The following is a 5,315-nucleotide window of genomic DNA, read 5'->3' as shown; positions in this document are numbered from 1 at the left end:
ATTGTCTACTAGCTTATTTTAATCATCAATAAAAAAAATTACTTGAATTATAAGAAAAAATACAGTCACAACTACTGTATAAGGCACAGCTCTGGTGATTTGAGCTAAATGCTAAAGTCAGCATGCTAATATGTTAAAGCCAGGAATAATGTTTACTATGTTCCTAATTATTGTTTACTGTTAGCATGCTGCCATTAGCTAATTAGCAGTAAACACAACGTACAGATGAGGCTGTTGGAAATGTGAGTGACTAAAAGTGACTACTCTGCAGTACGCTAGCCAGGCGTAACACTGTTGCCGTTAGAGCAAAGCTTTGTAACCAGCGCTTTGCAAAGTGGGACACTGTAGGCAAGGTAGACTGGTCCGATATACATGTTCCCCGGGTCCGATGTTTCCCAAGCTTTTTCCCCAAAAGGGGCCTATGTTCTCCGGTTGCATAAACCTATGCCACAGCTGATTTAATTTAGCATTTTGTTAGGGTCAGAGGTTACGGTTACGGTCAGGGTTAGGGTCTACATAAGCCTATTTGCCGGGGAATTCGGCACTGATTGTGGAAAAAATAACAGACCGGGGAACAGAAAGGGTCCTATGTTCCCCGGTCACATACAAAGCGGGGAATATAGGCCCCAAGAAACATAAGTATGCTCCCGATATAACCCCAGAGATGTTGTTTTCTGAATCAGTATGACACAGATTTTGCTTTTGATTGCATAACGCATTCATCCTACATCTTGGCTAAATCAGTACTGGTAGTGCTGTTTTGAATACAGGTTAGGTTATAGGTTGAATTATGCTGTGATGCAATTTGACATTGGGGGTCAATGAGAAACTGCTCTATTATGCAAATAACTCCTAGTTGCCACTCAGAGAACTGCAGTTTTTGGCACTTACATATTGGATCAACCAGGGAGTCACTGTGGTGGGGGATTGGAGAGAACCAAAGTTATTATAATTTATCATGTAGGCATAAACGTCTGTAAACCCAACTTCATGGCAATCAGTTCAATAGTTGAGATGCTGTAGGCCTGAACAGAGAATATCTCTGAGCATACAAAACATTTTTGTTCTGTGAAGGTCAACATTGTGTTTCAGTCTCTGATTCTTATGTGAGCTTGAACAAATACCCAGCCAGTCCCCACGAAGGAGGCCAATCTCTTATAAGGTGTCATTAATATTCTCTTGGCAGAAAATCCCTGATAAGGACTGGAGAGGAATGTTTTGGGAAAAGCATGGCAACACTTCTGCCACCAGTTCCTTGGTGATTGTTGATTTGTCTGACCAGAACCCAGAAGCTGGCCTGAGACACCGGCTATCGCCAAAAGTGGTTTAAAAAAAGAAGACCTCTCACAGGTGTTAGTTTAAGTGCAACTCCGGCAAAATTGGACGATGAGACGATCAACTTGTTTGGGCTGCTCAGTATGGACAGAGCCAGCTGATAAAGCTTGTAGCATTGTAAAACAGTCATTTGTCAAAAGCCATTTTGGATGCGTTTAGCACACCACCCCGGCTTATCAGTGTTAGCCACATCTGGCTGCAAGTGACTCTACAGGATTTCTCTGTTAATAGATGATCAACAAAAAAAAGTCTCTATGGCTTATTTGATATATATTCATGCCGGAAAAGAGCATGGGGTCCAATTTTGCTGGAGTTACACTTTAAGGCTCTAGAGAGACAGAGGTGAACATGTGAGAATGTAATTATTTACACCCTTGGAAAAGATATTCACACATTAGCACACCAAAATGCCATTTGTTGGTTTGTTTATTTGCTCTTTCTCCACCAGAGGAAAAGAAGAGGAGACAGGTAAAGGAGCTGAAGGGGGGTGTAGGAGGTTCTGTCGTGCAGGAAAAAAGGAAGAGAAACAGGAAGAAACAGAGTTGTTGACAGAAGAGGAGAGAGAGAGGGGGGAACACTTGGAAGAACCATCCCGTGAAAACCATCCAGCAAGCATGCATAGGTGTGAGTGTACACTGGTATCATGAGTCACACTGCCTCATTTTCAAACAAATAAATCCAATTTTATACAGATTTTCTTTTTACAGAAGCCACCAAATTTTTTACAGCGTCTCTTTTTCTACTTCTTTTTTTTTACATGACGTTTTTTATTTTTTTGCCAAATCATATGTTACATGTCTGATTGCCCCCTTTGGATGGTTGAAATTCTTTTTCTTTTCTTTTTTCAGGCAGTGATTCTTCCAACAAGACAACTTACTGTACACTGACAGACAGACAGACGTTTAGACAGACGGACACAAATATACAGAACAGATACAAAGAGATAGAAAGAGAGAGAAGGAGAAAGGCAGAGGACCAGAAGCAGATGTTGAGCGTCATGCCTGCAGACAAGTTACTGTAACTCTTGGTAGATGGCAGTAGAATTATACAAAAAGAGGAACTCAACTGCAAACCGTTCAGTTAACAAAGGTGTGATCAGTAAACCTTAACATCCACAGAAATATATTTGGCTTCTTCTTATTAGTTTATTCATTCATTTAGAGTTTGATCAACAAAAACAAAACAAAAAAGCAATAAAATAACCCAAATTGAAGCAGTGTCTTTTCATCAGGTCCATGCATGACTCCTTATTAACTAATATCTTCTTTATTTAAGCAAATAGTCACTCAAATTTAGCCTTGCGTTTGATACCATCGGCAAATATGAAGGAATAGTTTTTCCACTACGTGATTTCTTTAAAATGGACAAAGAAAGCGATACTGCTCCCAGACGGGTTGGTACCTACAGTACACAAAATTATAGACTCTGTACAAGCTGTCACATTATTCCTCCCCACCGAGTAATTGTTCAATAAATAAATGAATAATATGCCACTGTGTAAAGACATTCTGTCTGCAGTTTTGAGCCCTCTTGTCTTCATTAGTCACTAAACAGAGATTTTTGTAGTGAAATAAAATGATAGGTTTAGTAATTGAGAGCTGCCAAACTATTCCTCTCTAATTCTTGTGTAAAGTGCTCAAAACCAGACCGAAACAAGACGGCTTTACAACCGTGACAACTATTCTAACTTATACTGGAAGGGATTTCAACAAGTCAGTAGAAAAATAAACATTGTCCCCAACATTGCATAAAGAAGCAATCGATAAATCAATTAATTCAAGTGAATAAACCGCTTTTTTGTGTGTGTGTGTTTATCTTGAAAGTTTCTCACACAATCATCAAAGTGAGAGGAGAAGTTGCTCCCCAACAGAGAGGGAAAAAAAAGATGAAAACAGCGGCTGTGTTGTTGTCAAGTTCATCACAGAAAGTCTCCTCTGTATGTTTAACTCCCCTCCTCGCTGGAAAAAAAACTCAGGTGAAAAAAAAAAAACAAGATGAAAACATGCTTCCTCAAACATCATCAGAATCACTATCACACTCCAGGCAGCTGCTTCACAGTAATCACATTAAGCAGGAAGACACCGATCTATTCGGCTCTAGTGTTCACTCCTAGTCTTCTGTTCTATTCCCTGATTGGCTGATTGAGCAGCGCAGAGGTTGTCATTTCCCCCCTGAACTTGGACCTTCTAAATGTTCGTCGTTGTTTCCCCGCACTGATGGACTCAAAAAAACACAGTTTGAGCAATCGCTCTATTTACAACACAAACATTTCTCTGTTCCATTTGTCTTTGTGTAGCGGTAAGAAAACTAAATTCAGGCCTAAAATTGTAAGCTTGAGAGCGATCCCAAAATAAAGTGGGACTAAGAGGTGTAAAAAAATAAAGAAATCATACTATACTACAACAGCTGTGACTGTAAGTTAGAAGCGATTTTTTATATATACTCAGACTATTTACATCTATACGACAGAGCTGACACTGGTCTGTTTGGACGTTAGTGTTTTATCTGCCTATTGCTGGTTACAATTTAGATATCTGTATGTTTTCTGTGTGTGTGTGTGTGTGTGTGTGTGTGTGTGTGTGTGTGTGTGTGTGTGTGTGTGTGTGTGTGTGTGTGTGTGTGTGTGTGTGTGTGTGTGTGTGTGTGTGTGTGTGTGTGTGTGTGGTGGTGGAGCCAGCAGTGAATCCATTTTCAACAGCACCCTCTCACACCATTTAAAAGTTGTTTTCATCTTTGTTTCTTAAGTAAGCAGTTGACTCTCTCCCACGTGGACTGTGAGGAGACATCAAAAACAAACATGTACTGCCATCTGTCTTTCAGTACATTCAAATAGTGGTTATCATCCTCAATTATCGCGACTACGTCTACGGAAAAGAGAAAGAAATAAAAGCAGCTGAGGGTCTGTGTTGTCGAGTGGCTCGGTTTTGGTTGTCAGAGTGGGAACTGGGTAACGTTAACAGTCCAAAGGCAACCTCTGATCTGTTGGATTGCATCAGTGCAAAAGAGATTTCGCTTATGCAGCTCTGTCTTTATTTCTCCGTCATGAAGCTCACCACAGGCCCACTGCGGCCCCACCTGGGATACTATGGTTCAGTGCAAAGTCTATACAGTGCTGTATAGTACAGGTACTCCATAGTGCTCTGAAGAAGCATGCATACAGAGAGACAGTAGGAAGCACACTATTGTACAGTACAATCCTTATCTGTGCAGTTTAGTGTGTGCAGTCAGCAGGACAGGCCTGACCCTGGGTTGTGCCTCGGGCATCCTGGTGCTACAACACCATACAAGAATTTATTTTAGAGGGTTAATCTGCATTTCACTGAAACGCTGTCATTTTCTGAGCCTACTTTTAATTACACGTGAAATAGTTTGCCGTGTGTGTTCGACGCAACAGGGAAATGAATTTGATTAAACGCTATCGAATATTTTGAGGAACAGCTGTAAACGGTAGTTCTCCCATCGGAAAACCGTAATATCTTATCATACACTTATACATAGATTTGTTCTTTTTTTTTGCTTTATTACAAAATTATTCTTATTATTACGTTTTATTACCATAGATTTTCATTGTTATTATTATTATAAGACGATGACAGGGTCGAGTTGCTTGTCTTGATAAAAAGCATGCATGTTTCCTTTACGCTCCTCTTCATCTCAACATGGTTTCATTTTCCTGGTGGAAATGTCCTGGTCAGTTGGTGCTCGTCCTCGTCCTCCCCACCCCCCTCTTCTCAGTTACCTTTGGGATGTAAGGCTTACAAAGAAATAGGTGTCCTTTGTTGCATCAGCTCTTGTCTCATTGTGAGTCCAACTTCAAATCTGTTTCTCACCATTTTTTAAGAATTCATCTTGCAACCAAAAAGTTGTGTTTTTGATACCTGAAAAGGAACAGATTAATAGATATATATTGTATTATTACGCTTATTCCTTGCCTTCTCCTGGTCAGTTTTTAATAAGGAGTCTCTTGACAGGCCAGGTGC

The sequence above is a fragment of the Echiichthys vipera genome, assembly GCF_963691815.1.
Source record: "Echiichthys vipera genome assembly, chromosome: 8".
Classification (NCBI taxonomy): Eukaryota; Metazoa; Chordata; class Actinopteri; order Perciformes; family Trachinidae; genus Echiichthys; species Echiichthys vipera.
This window is presented reverse-complemented; position numbering follows the sequence as displayed.